Source organism: Ailuropoda melanoleuca, chromosome 7, assembly GCF_002007445.2.
Source record: "Ailuropoda melanoleuca isolate Jingjing chromosome 7, ASM200744v2, whole genome shotgun sequence".
Lineage (NCBI taxonomy): Eukaryota > Metazoa > Chordata > Mammalia > Carnivora > Ursidae > Ailuropoda > Ailuropoda melanoleuca.
In genome coordinates this window covers 26,339,101-26,354,761 of record NC_048224.1, presented here as the reverse complement: position 1 = coordinate 26,354,761, position 15,661 = coordinate 26,339,101, and the positions used below count along the sequence as shown (strand labels likewise).

Genomic DNA, 15,661 nt, shown 5'->3' with positions numbered 1-15,661 from the left:
AAGCTGGCCTGACCTAGGCTGACATCAGATTGAGGACTCTCCAGCAGAGTTTGCGGCCCATGGGAGAAATAGTTGCAAAGGAATCCAGTCACAAGCAAGACTGTTGCCAAGCAGGAGTGCTGGCAGGGGAGCCAGCAGGGAGGCAAAGGCCTGGATTGCGGCCAGATTTAGCCAGGGCGTCACTATGTGATCTGAGAATGCCATTTCTACTTTCTGGGCTTCATTTAGCATGTGGACCATGGGGAGTATATACTCTGCACAATTTGAAAGGCATGGCTAGGACCAGTGAATGGGAGCTAGAGGGACCCCTTTCCAGCCTTGTATAAAGCCCCTCCCCCAGAATTAGAGCTGAAGATAGGCAAATGGGCAGGTTGGGGAGGGGAGGGGCTAACAGAAACCAGGAAGGACCTGGTGGAGGGACTGAAGCATCAAGGGGGGAGATTGGACCAGTGCTCCTCAAGTGCCTCCCAGGCCGAAGCATCAGGCTCAGAGTGTGTTGGCTCAGAGAATGAATGGCCTTTGGTTTTAGCTCTTTCTTCTCCCTCACCAGGCTTCTGGTGTTCCTGTGGCCTGGGTACTTTTGAAGCTCCCTCCACGCCTTTCAAAGCTCACCCTGGGCTTGGGGTGGCCACCTGTTGCTCGTTCCTGACTCTTTGCTGCCCTCTAGTGGCTTCTAGTCACTCTGCCACACCAGGAACGGAACTGACTGGGGGGAATACCAGGCTCAACCAGGGGGGACACAGCAGGTGTCTCGTTGTTTGTTTGTTCTTCACACATTTCCTGAAAGTGGCAGTTCTAGGCTAGGTGTGGTGTTGCAGACACAGTCCCTGCCCTCAGGCAGCTCACAGAGTGGTTGGGGAGACAGATATAAAAAGTCATCCCTGCATGCTGTGTTAGGAGCGGAAGTCGGCAGCAAATGCTTCCAAGTTTCCTTCGGGTCTGGGTCTGTGATGTGGTAAGGCAATGGCCCTGGGCCATCATGTGTAATTTGATAATGACTTCCAAGGAGTAGAGCTGAAGGCGGAGGCCTCAGGATATGCTCATCCTGTATACCCATTGCTACGTCTCCACGGGGCGGGGGTCCCCTAACACTGCTGTGCCAGGCAAAGACTAGCCTTCAGGGCCTCCGCACCTGGGATGGGTTCTTACAGACTTTTTAGAATCTAGAATTTTAGGGGAAAATTTAGAAGCAGCAAAGGTCACCGTGATTTCTTCCATCTAGATGCTATTATTTTTAAAGATTTATGTATTTATTTGAGAAAAAAGGAGAGTGAGAGAGAGCGCACATGCACCCACACATGAGCAGGGGAGGGGGTGGCAGAGGGAGAGAATCCCAAGCAGAGTCCCTGTTGGGCATGGAGACCAACGAGGGGCTCGAACCTGGGACCCATGAGATCATGACTTGAGCTGAAACCAAGAGTCGGACGCTCAACCTAGGTCACACAGGTGCCCCAAGTTTTCAATTAGCAATAATTGTGTCTCAGATAAACCTCACTGGCTACGATACTGCCACTGTGCAAAGCTAGTTCCGTTAAACGGAGTGTCCTTTTAGGGAACATGAAGGGAAAAGGGAGGGAGGGCATCACAGACCTTTCTCACACACCCCATGGCAGGAACAGGTGAGAAGCAGAATCCTAGCTGTGGAAGAGTGCCCCTACCAGAACCGGGAGCTCACCGGCTGCCCAGAAAGTATACAGCACTGGGGAGCTCGGAGCAGGAGTTGAGGACATCTCTCCTCCTCTGGGCTATTCTGTGTCTGGCTCTCCCCATCTCTGCTCCCTCAGATGGCGGTTACTGAGAACCAGTCATGAGTGAGGGAGACTGTATGTCTGGGCTCCTGACTTTTTGTTTCTCCCTGATGTGCCTTTGCAAGTGGTATTTTTTTTTAAACAAACAAAAAACTGGGTTGTGATGCCTTTTTAGGAAATTGGGGGATACAGTCGGGTTTTGCTTTAGAAGAAATTGAGGTATGTGGAGGGCATCTGAGCATTGGATGAAATGAAGTGGTGCAGGGTGACCTGGTGGCTGTTAAGGCCTTCCCAGCCTGAAGAAGTTGGGTTCTTGGACTGGTTCAGAGAGGAGTGCAGGTGCACAGCCCTCAAGTGTGGGTGTCCGAAGGAGAATGGGTGGCCTCACTGGGCCTGGGGCCCTCATCCTCCTAAATCCAAGGGCCGAGTCAGATCCTAGGAGATGCACCCTCAGGGGACAAGGGCTGCAGGTCGTGTATGCACAGGCCCTAGCAGAGCGGCAACAGGGAGTCATCCTCAGCACCTGGCCACACAGCAAATGGCAGAGCAGCCCGACTCCAAGCCCCGGGGATTTTAAGCCATTCTGTTGCATTGCCTCCCATACCACTTCCTGCCTGAAGTCTCCCAAACGGCTGAGTGGCCGTTCTCTCCAGTTAAATAGTCAAGTCCTGGTTGGGGTAGATGAGGAAAAGGTGCTTTGGGCCTGGCTCACCTGTGTGGGCTAGGAGATAGAGGCTGGGAGGAGCCCTCCTGGAAGGAAGGGGTCCCCATGCGGGAGCCAGTGCCCCATAGTATCCAGGGTTTAGACCAGCCCCCTAGCCATCTACCCATTGGAGGCTCAGGGTCCAGCCCACTTCTTCTGGGTAACTTTCCTCATTGTTTTTATGACATTATCTGTGAGTGTATCTTAGCCCCTACCAGACTTGAGCTCCTGAAGAAAGAGGTTGACATCCTAGCCAGGACTTCCTATGGGACAGTAATGGGGAATGCAGGGTCCCTGAGAGGTCCTGGGCCTAGGGCCCAAGAGCTTTTCAGGAATTTACAACGATGTGAGGGCTGACCCAAACTGGTTTTGCCTTGAAAATTCAAAAAGGAAGCTGGAAAACTGGCATTAATAAATGTTAAGTTTAGTGTCTACAAATTGTAATATTATGTTAACTTCATTAACTATTAAATTTAGTGCTCATAAAAATTTCATTACATTTGAGAACAGTTTTTAAGTTGGATTTTCTCACTGTGCAAGAATTCCCTGGTCTGTATCTTGAATGCTGAGAAATCATAGCCAACCATAGGTTAGATAAATTGCTTGTGGCCAAATAATTTCCGAAGCAAAATTATAAAAATAACCCTTTTGTATTTTTAGAGTGAGAAGTATCATTATTGTGGTACCTTTATGGATGAAGTACTATAAGGTGGTTTGGAGAGGTGCCCCCATAGGAAGGCACTTGGGGGTCTGGGAGGAAGCAGCATGGGAGGCACCCTGATGTCCTGTTGAAACATACTGAACATAAAAAATAATGGTGGGACCTTGAGCTGATCAGGTTTCAGCATCCATCCATCCATCCATCCATCCATCCGTTTTTCTTTCCTTTTCCCCTCCCCCCCAACATCTCCTGACTCTCTGCATGTGCCATGCATGGACCTGGGCATATGAAGGTGAAAGTCTGCCCCTTGTCCATGAAGAGCTCTTAGTCTGTAGTGCAGATGGGCAAGTCAGTAAGGATCTAGGGGGATGAATGTGGTAATAGGTAAACTCAGGGACTCTGGGAGCTCAGAGAAGGGGGGTGCAGCCTAGACAAGGAATGCCAGGCATAGAGGGCTCCAGAATTTCTTGAGGGTTGGGGGGGCTGTCTGAAGCTGATTTTGCAGAGTATTACTGAAATTGTGAAATGCTGTTCACATCAAGGAATGTAAGAGGTTAGGGGTGTAGCTAACCCTGGGTCAGGGGAGGAATCGAGGAAGAGATGAGTCTCTGGCTTGGCTTGTCACTGGGGTTGACGCATAGGTTAGTCAGTGGGAGGTGGAGTGAGGAGGGAGACAATGAATGGATCGGGGGTGGGGGGGCAGTGAGTACATAGGTATGGTCTGCTTCTACACACACGAGTTCTTCCAAAAACCCAGACTGAACCTACTGGAGTTGTCGGTGTTCTCCTCCCTTTGATTTGCTGGAATCTGCAGCCCCCACCTACAAGACCTCATCAGCCGTCAGCCCTCAGCTGGCCTGATCACCCTCTCTAAGCCTGTGGGTCACTCCACCTGGGATTTCTCTCCAGAGAACTTCTGGCAGTGCTCTGAGCCTTCTGGGGGCAGGGAGAGCCAGTAGGGCTTGGCTCCTGCTCTCCAAAAGACTTCTTAATGAGGCCAAAATGCTTATGCGCATATGCTAGTTCCACCTGCAAGCCTCCCGCCTGCCTGCGTGGTTGGTAGTGTCAAAGGAGCCCTCTCTGTTATCCCAGGTTGCGGTTTGAAAGTACCTGGGGAGGTTGGAGTGTTTGTGCCGCTTCAGGGGCAGGCTAGCTGAGTTCAGAGAGGTACCATGCCTTGCCAGGGGTACACAGCCAACAGGGGAGCAGCTGGGCCTGGCACCTGGCGCTCATGCTCAAGTTCACCCAGCTCCTGGTGCCCGTGGAGAGAAGGAATGGGCTCTGGGCCCGGGAGACGGTCTTGGTTTCCTTGGTGCTCCGTCAGGGCTGTGGCTGGCCTTCCTGACCCAGAGACATTTTTATGGCCCAGAAGAGGCTCTTCCCAGCTGGGACACCAGAGAAACACACTTGGGATCCTAGCACTTTCCCTTCAACTCCCCATCTTGCCCTCTCCATGTTTGACCCATCCTTCTAGGCACCAAATCAAATGCTCTGTCTTATAGGAAGCCTCCCCCAGCGCCCCCCCACTCCGCCCTGGGGCCTCCTCTCTCCCGTGAGCACACCCCAGGGCACAGCCCATGGTCAGAGCTGTGGTGACTGAGTGCTCCCATCCCCTGGTTGCTCCTCTTGGAATCCTCCACCTGCTCTGTCCCTGAATACAGTAGGCGCTCAATGGAGATGGGTGGAATTCATTTGCATCAGGCACACGCCCCTCCCTCCCTTGTCCGGTGTAGGGTCAGGGGCTTAGGGCCCAACTGTGTAATTAAAGAGAGCTCCAGCTTGACTTCCATGCCCCCACTCTTTCTTCCAATATTTGCTCTGGCTGGAAGACACCGAGACAATGGCCCTTGTTACCCTCTGTTTGAGTTATTTATTTTTTTCACTTTTCCCTCCTTCCCCTCTCAGGGGACTCGCCTCTCGTCCTCATCCCTCATGTTTTCCCTTTCACTTGACTGTCACTCTCATTGTCCTCCCGGGGCCGGGAACGCGGGGTGACAGGCAAGGGGAGCCCAACCAGGCTGGGGAGGCTGGAAATATAGTCATTAATGGGACCCGCGAAGCCCAGATGTCCTCCCTGAATGCGGGTAATTTGTTTTTAATGAAAAACCACGCGGTGACCCTGAACAAATGAATTTTCTTTATAAGGAGTCTATGTGCAACGGCACAAATAAAGGACCCAAATCAGGGAGACTTAGACCCAGGGTTGAAAGAAAGAGAAAGAAAGAGGGAAGGAGTGGAAAAGAGAGCGAGAGAGATAAAAGAGCAAGTAAGGAAATTTTTAAAATGACAACTGTGTTATCATGTCTTTTTGTCTAAAGAGCGATCCCAGGTCACAAATGCCTTGGGCATTGTCCCGCCAGCGCAGGATGCATGACAGTTGTGGCCATTTTGAGGTCTTGTTCACAACAATGCGAAGAATACAAACCGCCATCTGGACAGATCTTTACAATTTACAAGCCTCTTTCGCGTGTAATCTCAGAGGATCCACACCGTGGTGCAAGGAGGGTAAAGTTCGTAGCCCCATTTCACGGAGATGAAAACCGAGGCTTAGGAAAAGTGGTCACACAGCTAGCAGGTGGTCCAGTCCAGATGACAGGGGGAGGACTTGGCAATTTGGTGTCTGACACTTAGAAACACTGTGTTAACATCTAGAAATTAGAGAAGGGCGCACAGGAGCAGTTCTAGGCAAGTGGAGGTGCTGTGTCTGTACACAGGATTGAAGCAAATCCTCACAGCCCCTGGAACTTGCCCTCCATCGGGGCTTTGTCAATGTACAGACTTACTGAGAGCACTTTGAGGGGCGATTTCTGGAAACATAACTCCCCAGAAAGAAGCTGGAGACACTTGGGAAAATGGCTGCAAGGGAATCGAACCTGGAGACCAGCTGTGTATCACCTGCCATTACCCAGGACTTCGTGGTGGGGTGTGGAGCAGATAATGGGAAGGGGGGGCAGCAGCAAAGGCCTTGACTCAGTGGGGGCCCCAGCTGAGGGCCCCATCGCTGGCTTTGGGGGATCTGCCTGTAGGAAAGGCGCTGGAGGCGGTGAGCCCAGGTCTAGATTGGGGTGTGTCTCTGGGGTGTGGGGAGGGTTCTGCTCTAACACACTCCTCGCTGAGGGGTGGACGTGGCCCTCACACATTCTGTAGCTGCAGCTCCTTCTGTCACGGATGGATGGGGCTGGAGTGAACCTGAGAAACCAGGCTGCGAGTGTGCAGAGGAGGTCAGGGAAAGCACTTGTTCAGGGTCACAGAGCCAATCAGAAGAAGAGCGAGACTGGCCTTCTTGCAGTGATAGCTGCCTGCCCTGTGGTTCCCGCTGGGCAAATACCAATGCCCCCGCTTCCCCCACTTTCAGTCTTTCCCTGAGGCAATGAAAAGAAAGCATTTTGTCTCCTGACCTCAGGCAGGTCTGGTATTCCTGGGGTGGGCTCTGGGTGACCTGGCTTCTAGAACAATCCAAAGCAGGATTCCCACCCCACCTACCCCCACCTTGGCGTGTTCTTCCTGAGCCCACATCTCTCCCCCAGCCCTGGGACCCGGCCAGCTGGGATAGAGACGGTTACGGTCCCCCGGGGCCCATCAGAGCTTCTGCAGGGCACCTGTGGGCCACGCCAAGGCCCTGGCTCCTCCCACTCTCTGCTTTTCCCCCAGAGCCAGGCAGCAAGACAAAAAGAAATGATTGTTTTCTTTTCCTGGGTTCAGTTTCCCTCTGGAAGTTGTGACCCAATTAGAAAATCAGACAAATAGAAAAATCTGGCCACGACCCCAGCTGAGGTTATAAAGTCTCTGCTCGCATTTACGTCTCTGCCTCCCCTGCTCTTCTGCGAGTCCCAGGCCAGCTCAGGCTCCCTTGGCCACCTGGAGCAGACCTTCCTCGGTGCCGTGCTCCTCTGTAATTGATGATTTATTCCCCACTGACTACCAGAATGGATTTGAGACAGCTTCTTGACCTTTCAATAACATCAGCCCAAACCTGAAATCCCCGTTCTAAAGTGGGAGGACGGCTGGTGGGTCACACGTAGAGGACTGGGAGTGATGCTGCGGCTGCGCGCTCCCCTCCACGAGTGGACTGGTTTTTGACAGGGTCCCACCATCAAGGCCATGCTCTGTGCCCAGCTCTGCACCTGGAGCTGCCTAGGCTGCACGGCTGGGAGCAGGGAGCTCACTTTCTTGGAAACAGTTTCTGTCTGGATGTGCTCCAGAACATGCTTCCAAAAACATAGTTTTAATCAAGAAGAAGATCACCAGAAAAACTGAGACAAATTGTGATTTTTGACAGTGGACGGTTATAAATGCCAGGAGGGGTTGCTGGTTGCCAGTTGGCAAACAAACTCCTCTGATGAGGTCTTAGATTAATTACACCACCAGTGAGCGGACCAGGGGTGGGGTCTCTTAATTGTCCTCAATCGTGGCATGAGTTCTGGTCTTCCTTGCCTGCCTTCCTCCCTCCCTCCCTTCCTTCATCAGACAATCCTTCAGCTCTTCCTGGGTGCTGAGCCCAGTTCACAGAGTAGGCATGGAAATAATTGCATTTCTCAAGTCCTTGGAGCCTCTACAAGGAGAATCACCCACATTACCTGCTCAGAATGGAAAGAAATCAGCTCGATTGTGGCAGGTTTGCGGGATCGCTAGGCCCAGGGACTAAACAGGGACTCCAGGGGATAAGAAGATGAGGTTTGGTGGAGGCGGGAGTCGAGGGCTCACCCACTGACAGGAAGGGATGCTCTGGGCTGTGGCCAGCCTCCCAGGAGGGCTCCGAGGGAAGCCTGGCCCCTGGAAATCTTCGTCCCTGAAGTGGGTGCCAGGCCCATGTGTACAAACAGGGGGCTCCGTATTTAGGAGTGGGGAGGAGCAGGGAGCTGCCCTGAATGGCTGCCCGCTTTGGAAATTTCTATGCATTTGTAATAACAAAATTACCATAATTTGCTCGTTAACGCAGCTAGATCAGTCAAGCATTGTTCCATCGCGGGCAGGGAGGCCCCGGTGCCTCTCTCTGCACACTCTACACACCCCAGCCAGCCTGCCAGCCCGTTAGAGCGCTGGAAATTAGCATGCAAATGGTCCTAATTCGGTGGGCGAGCTGTCAGGCAGCGCCTCTCCGGCCTCGTCTCTGTGAAGGCCCTGACAGCCCAGCTCCGGCGCCGGCCCACCCTCCTCGCTCCAGCCAGGAGGGGCTCCGAGGGGCACCTCCAGACTGACAGCTTGGCGGCCTCCCTCCCTCCATCAGCGCCATCAGGCCTGGCGGCGGACTCCCCAGGGAGCAGGCAGGGCCTGCCACCATGCCGGCTGGCCGAAGGAGGCAAGTAGGCAGGTGGGCTGGTGGGGGAGGCTGGCCAGTGCTCTGGTCCACCAGCCTTGGCTGGACTGGGGCAATGGGACAGAGTCAGGGTGGAGCTGTGGCCTCCGCCACCCCCAACTTGGGGTCTGGTTGGGGCACAGGGACCCTTGCTGCAGGTGGGTTCTGAGAGTGGGGACTGTGGGGCACCTTCTCCCACATGCACATCCACAAGGAGCAAATTCAGATCCTGCCTTGTTCTCCCTTCTTTGTCTTCTTGGTCCGACTTAACACAGGACACACCCTCCCGCATACCTGTCTCTGTCCAAATGATTCATGGAATTCCTTCAGCCATAATGGAGAACTGGGGGAGGCTGGAATGTGTGTGCTGTGGGCGCGATGCCCTAGACCGGGATTCCACACCCTTGGGCCTCAGTCCTGCCTCCGGGTTTACCAGCCTTTGGGGGGAGTCACCTTCCCCTCTCTGTGCTTGGCACACCCTCGGGACTAAATAAATGTGGGTGGAAGGAAGAGAACCCAAGTGGGCCCAGGTAGGACTGTCTTTGGGGTCCACCGTATCCATCCTTATGTTCCCCTCCTGACCTGTGACAGTAGAATGAAGAAGCTGCTGCAGGCGAAGAGGGGGGGCCATGAGGCGTGAAGCTCCCTGTGCTGTTTCTCAGGAGCTTGCCCCTTCCTGCCCATGAGCCAGATGCCAGCCCCGTGCCCAGAGGCGGGGTTTGGTGAGTGCAGAGCGGGGTGGATTTCAGTCCCCACTCAGCTGATCAGCTGGTAGCTCGTATGCAGTGAACAACCCACTCATTCCTACATGGCGGCCCTGCTCCTTTGTCTGTTTCAAGGAAACCTTATTGGGTCTTTTGAGCCTTCAGATAAACGCAGAGGTAAGAGAGACCCTTAGAAATCCCAAACCCCAGCTGGCTCCTGGCTGTCTGGGAGGCAGAAGAGGGCTCATGAGCCTGAGTCCCTGCTGCACCACAGCCCCACCCACTGCTCAGCACCGAGCCTAGCACAGAACAGATGCTCAGGAAGGGTTTAGAAGGCACATTTAATAACCCGTGGACCAAGAGAGGAAACATGTGCAGACGTGTGCCTGGGTGAGCTAAAAATCATGCGGACCTCGGATCACACGCCTTCAGCCAGCTGTGGCTTTTCCTGTCCACCTGGTCTTTGGTTTGTTTATCTGGGGCCCAGGGCGTAAGCCTGATGGAACTTTAGGGTTCTATGTACCAATCTCTCAATAGCTGCTGTTGAGCTCTTGAAGAGAACGAGTCCTACCAACCACAGGGTCCCAGACACGATGAGGACAGCTCAAGGGTACATTCATTCCTACCCTAGAAGGCCATCCTGGAGATGTCCAAAATTCCCGGGGTGAGACCGGATGGATGCCTGCAAACTGCATTTCTGCTCTAGGAAGAATTGCCCAGGCTCCCCCTAGTGGAGAGTCAGGGTGCAACACCCTGCTGCATTCCAGGTCTGTGGCAGTACAGGACAGGAGGGTCTCCTGCCACCCCACCCTTTCTCAGTTTACCCTCAGTTGGGACCTGCATACTCTCCTGGAATCCTCCTCACAACCCTGCGGGGACCCTTGGTTATCACTTTTGTTATAGACTCTGAGAGGAAGGGGCTGGCCCGATGGCCTATAGAGCCAGGTGCTTTCCCTTCCACCCACCAGCCCACATCTAGCCTCCTTCTGTAGGTGTCCTTGGCTGTGGCCAGATGACCGTCTGCTTGCCTGGCCACACAGCCTGGCCCCTCTCAACCTCGTGGCGTTAGACTCCCAATGGCCGGAGGGGAGCACTCGGTAGACAGGTCAGTCTTTCAGTACGTTTGCAGCAGCATCCTTCCTGGCCTCCCCACTGCCAGTGCTGCCTCGTTAGGCCATTCTCAGTACAGTGGCCAGTGCAAGGCATTAAATCTGAGTCAGGACATGTCCCCGTTTTGCTCACTTAGAGCAAGGGCCAGAGTCCTTATATCATCTTTCCCCCTCCCCACTTCCCTCCCTGACCTCATCTTCTGCCTGCCCCTCTTCACTTCTCCTCTGCAGCCATACAGACCTCCTCACTGCTCTTCTAACATACTGCCTATACTCGTGCCTCGGGGCCTTTGCACTTGATGATCCTTCTGCTTGGAGAGCTCTTCCCACAGATAGATACATAGCTAATTCTCACTTCCTCAGCTTGTTATTCAAAAGTCATGTTTTGGTGAAGCCATCCCTGCTCACTCTATCTAAAATTTCACCACTTGATGTCTTTTCCTTAACATATGCTATATGCTGTACTTTTAATTATTTGTTTTGTTTATTGTCTGTTTGTACCACTAGAATACAAGCTGCATGAGGGCAAGGTCTTTAGTCTGTTTTGTTCATGGCTGTATCCTTAGTGTCTAGAACAGTGCCAGGTAGTTAGTAGGCACTCAGTCAATATCTGGTAGGTAAGTGGATAAATAGACTATCTGCTGTGTGCCTCGCATCAAGGTAGGCACAGGCCAGCTCTCCCCAGCACATCTGTGGTGCCCCCCACCTAGCCTTGCATTTGCTCCCTTGGGAGGCTTCTCCACTCTTCCTTCCTCGGCCCCCAAAGACATCTCCCCTCCTCCCACAGAGCCCCAGGTTGTTTCCCCCAGAGCTGCCTCTCAGCCCGATCTGTGGGCTGGTCACAGAGGACACGGATGAACATGTCGGCTGAATTTAAGAAAGAAGAGATCTCCATCAGCACAGCTGATTTCAGGGCTGACCTGCTCACTACACTCCTGGGGAAACTGAGGCCTGCACTGAGAAAGGGCCTTGCTGCAGTGAGTTTGTGGTAAAGAAGAGACTACCTCTGGTCCTTGGAGTTGTGAGGACTGGCCTGAGGGGAGGTCACGATCCAGCTCCCTGCACAGAACGAGCACCTGCTCAAGCTCACCGAGTCACGGTGGTGGCTGCCCGTGACCGGCTTGGAGCTCACCCACACCGGCGGGCCGTTCTCTGTGTTCTTAGAGGTTAGCCTCCTTAGGACCTGGGGATGAGACGCTAGTGTAGTGTGCCCCTGAGGACACTGGGAAACTCCTTTGCATGGTGGCAGTGTCTCTCAAACGTTCCTGCAGACAAGCCACCTGGGGGGTCATCTTCCAGAGTAGATTCTGGTCCAGTAAGCCCAGAGCGGAGCCCAGGATGCTGCATTTTTAACAAGCTCCCCAGTGATGCCGATGTGGTTACACTCGAGTAGCTATCCACTGGTTCTCGAACTCTCTGCACATTGCATTCACCTCACAAGTTTAGACATGTACTGATATCTGGCCCCACCCCAGAGATTCCAGTTTAACCAGCATGGGGTGTGTCCTGCTCCTCTGGGTTTTTCAAAACTCCCCAGATGATTCTAATAGGCAGCAAGGTTTGAGAACCCCTGGCCTGGGTCACTGCCCATTATTCCCGCCCCGAGGGCAGCTCTGCTCTGGGAAAGCAATGCAACTTGAAGAGAAAGGCATTGACACAATGAGGAAGGGTGAGGAGCTGGGAGGCTGCATCCCACTCCAAGGCAGAGGAGAGGCTGGAAGGGGGTGCAGGTACTGAAGGAGGGGGCTGATGAGTCTGGAGGCCAGCATGGGGGAGAGATAAGAGAGGCCAGGGAGCCCTTCCCAGCAGAGAAGCAACCGGGAGAGGTGAAGCAGCTGAATGATCCCTCAGAGCTGCAGTCTTTGGCTTCCTTCTGAACCCTGACTCCGAGAGAGAAATAGCTCCCTTCCCCCTCTTCAGCCTTGCCTGCCTCTCTACCTGTATCCCCGCACGGGTCCCCAGGCACCCAGGATCCATGTAATTTATGGTGTGTTGCCCCCTCCCGCAGACTGGGGGCTCTCGGTAGGCAGGGACCGTGTCTGATTCATCTCTGCCTCCCCAGGCCCCAGGCCCCGCGTGCTGGAGGTAGGAAAGTTGTGTGGAATTGAGCGGATTCCTTCGGGGCGCACTGGTGCTCAGGTCCTCTGTGCTACTGCGTTCCCAGCGCACAGCAAAGCCTGTGCATCGTAGTAGTAATTGTGAAGGTAAATCTTGTCTGGTGTCCTCGCAAACACTTGGTGAGGCATTCCATAAATATGTCAGCAGCAGCATTAAAATTTGATGGCAGGCGGCTCAGGTCGGGACTAGCACTGTGACTTCCCAGCAAGGTATGACACCATCACCTCCCTCTCATTAGTCAGCGGCGGGATGCTCACGCCTCTGCACTGAGCTGGGCCCGGTCAGGGGGAGGTGATTTCTTCCGAGGAGGACCCCTGGAAGCTCTGAGGGACAGGCCAAGGTCTAGGCCACAGAAAAGTAAGTCAGCTTCAGGCTGACATTGGGGGGAGAGGCAGAGTCCCTGAAGGCTCCGGGAATGTGCCCAGAGGCTAGAGGGCCCCCCGAGCTGGAGGAGGCTGGAGCCACTTTTGAGTCTGGGAGCCAATAAGAACGGCTTTACAGTCAGCCTGGTGGAAACTGTCGATTACCCCCCAAAAAGGCCTCATTGAATACTTTAAAGGGACATGGCATTAGACTCATCATTAAGCAAGCAAAGGGTCCTTTGGACAGGAGTCTGGGATGAAGAGGTATTTAGTGGCAGAAAGATTGGAACCCAATCTTGTCTACTTCCCACCCCATCATTGTCCATCTGGGGAAACTGAGGCTATGTGAACCTGAGAGACATGTTCAAGGTCATACTGTGGTAGAGACAGAATGAGATCAGGGGCCTAACTCCTAGGTTAAGGCTTTCTCTACAATCAAGCATTTGGGGCACTTGTTGAAGTATGAGGAAACTACCTAGAAATAGAATTTTCACTAAAAACAAGCCCGAGTGCCTCCACCCTTTCAGCAATCGCACAGAGCCTGTGCTGTGTGCCAAGGACTGAGTCAAGCATCGAATAGCCCCTCACATTTGTAGAACACGTCTTGATTCACAAAGGACTTTGAAATGTGTTGATATCATTTAGTCCTGCGAGTGTCGTAATACCACGTTGAACAAGCGGAATTCAGGTTCCGAGAGGTAAAGTGACTTCTCCGAGGCCACTCAGCTACATGGCTGAGGGGCTTAGACGGGGACTGACCGGCCGCAGGCCCCCTGGGCTCCCCATCCCCTCAGTTACCATCGCCGCAGCTTCTGTCCGTGCAGAGTATCAGGCCCGCACTTTACAATTACCTGCAAAGATCACGATGTGGTTGCAAGCTGAAGAGTTTCTGGGGGTTTTGGGCAGGGTGCTGCGTTCGCCTTTGCGTCGTCGGGCCTCTGTGGCCTGTTCCAGGCCAGGACACACTTCATCCTGCTAAACTGGCCTCCTGTTTGGGAAGGGATGGAGATTGACCTCGTCCCCAGGCTCCCTTCCCTGGCAACAGGGGCAGCATGCTTGGACTCTTCTGAACACAGCCAGGGCTGGCAGGAGGGGCATAGGGACAGGCTTCGGTCACCTGCTAAATGATGAAGCTTGAATGTTCACTGAGGCCCACAGCTCAGCCACTTCCTACAAGAAGCCCTCCCAGATACCCCTGCTTCCAAACCTGCCTCACCCTTTTCTCATACCCGAATTTCTAGTTCTGGGTCTAAGAACCCCTTAGAATGCAGGAAGTTCCTGGAGATGCGGAGTCTGAGACCCTCTCGGGGGGCCTAGCACAGAGCTCTGGGTGGAGTAGGGCCCCTGTGAATGCTGAATTGAAAAGATTTACCAAAATCCTGGTGAGTTTCTTAGACATCCACCAGACGCGTGTGAGCTGGACTCTTTTGGGAATACAGCTCAGTGTTATTCCAACTGAACTCTGTGGAATCAGGAGCCTAGCAGTTTAGGGCATGCAATGAGGGCTTCTGACAAGGTCACTCAAAGAAAACCTTCTGGTTTCCAGACTGAGCATCTTCTGATGACCACGTGGATGGTAGGGAAAAAAAACAACCCTTCCCAGTTATCCATCCCAGCTGCGGCCCAAGGAATGCAGTTTGGTCCTGTTCTTTTCTGAGCTGTAACTATCAATGGGTTTTGCTCTTGCCTTTTGAGAACACAAAAGCAAAACCACAATGATGAAACTTCTCTTAAACTCTTTTGCAGTGAGCTGGGCTTGGTGCTGTCACTGTGTGTTCGAGAGGCCTGGCAAGGCCTGGAGGGGGCCCAGCTCCTCAGGAGAGTACCCATGCAGCGCTCTTTCCCCCCACGGGACCGCACTCTAGCCCTTGCAACAAACTGGGCCCTGCCCTTTTCAGTGTGTTCTGCTGCCTTTCCCTGTCTCTCTGTCTTATGCCTCCACCAAAGATCAAGAACCAGGGTTTTAGTAATGCTTTTGTAGCATGATCCCATGAGCTGTTTCGGTCTGACACTGAAAGGGGATGGCCAAACGGTGCTCCCTCAGCGAGCATGTGTGCTGGGGCTGGGCCCGTGCTAGGGGCAGCGGAGGTTGCCACGAGCTGTCCATCACATGTGGGGATCCGTCTTGGTTCCCACCCTCAAGGAGGAGACTCAGCAACAGAGGAATGGAGATAGGGGTCACAACTACTCCGAGTCTGAGCAGGAAGTGCTCTGGGCCATGGGGCTGAGGGCTCAGGGGAAGGTGGGGGAATGCTCTCAGCTGGGACGAGCAATCCAGAAAGCAGTATTTGAGCCGGGTCTTGACAAGTTGGGAGATTGGACATGAGGAGGAAGAGGAAAGTGGCATTTCAGATGAAGGACACAGCATGAGTAGATGGAGAGGGGCCCCATGGAGCATGTGGGGAATGGCCATTGTTGGCCTTTGGGATGGGGGGCCTTGGGAGGTGTGGCTCAGAAGCTCGCTGGGACCGACCTTGTGGGTCCTTGAATGGCACAAGGGGGCTTCTGGTCACTGCCTCGCAGGCTTGTTTCTCACAACTGTGCTGCGTGTGGGCACTCCCGGTGTCGGGTGGGGGGTGGCACACCATAGACTGGGACCTGCCTTGCCCCACACCCATACGCACAAATCAGGTGTTGTCTTGCACCCTAGTGAGGCTGCGAGAGCCATTGGCACATTGTGTGCGTAGATGAGGGCAGTGGAACAAGACTTTGGAATAACACCACAGCAGGAGAGCAGATTAAATGGAACCAGAACTGCTCAAAACGTGCCATAGGATAGCCAAGGGTCTCCGCCGGAAATATCTACAGGGGCCAGACTGGTACAGAAAGATGGGAAGTCAGTCTCAGGGGACAAGACAACAGTTGTAAATTGCTTGTGGCCGATGACACCCTTGCCCCTTGAAAACACTGGGCTGACCACCAATATGTTTTGTTTGGTCCCATGTGTCTCAAAGACCCCA

The 15,661-nt window shown here is 53.6% G+C and overlaps 1 protein-coding gene and 1 non-coding gene across 6 annotated transcripts in view; one reads left to right on the top strand and one right to left on the bottom strand.

The window, feature by feature from the left end:
- PAX5 (paired box 5) overlaps positions 1-15,661 on the top strand; it is a 188,668-nt gene that overhangs the window by 151,501 nt on the left and 21,506 nt on the right. The gene's annotated exons all lie outside the window — the stretch shown is intronic.
- LOC117803228 lies at positions 1,389-1,524 on the bottom strand. Its single transcript, XR_004626917.1, has one exon. It is a non-coding gene; the product is annotated as a U4 spliceosomal RNA (small nuclear RNA).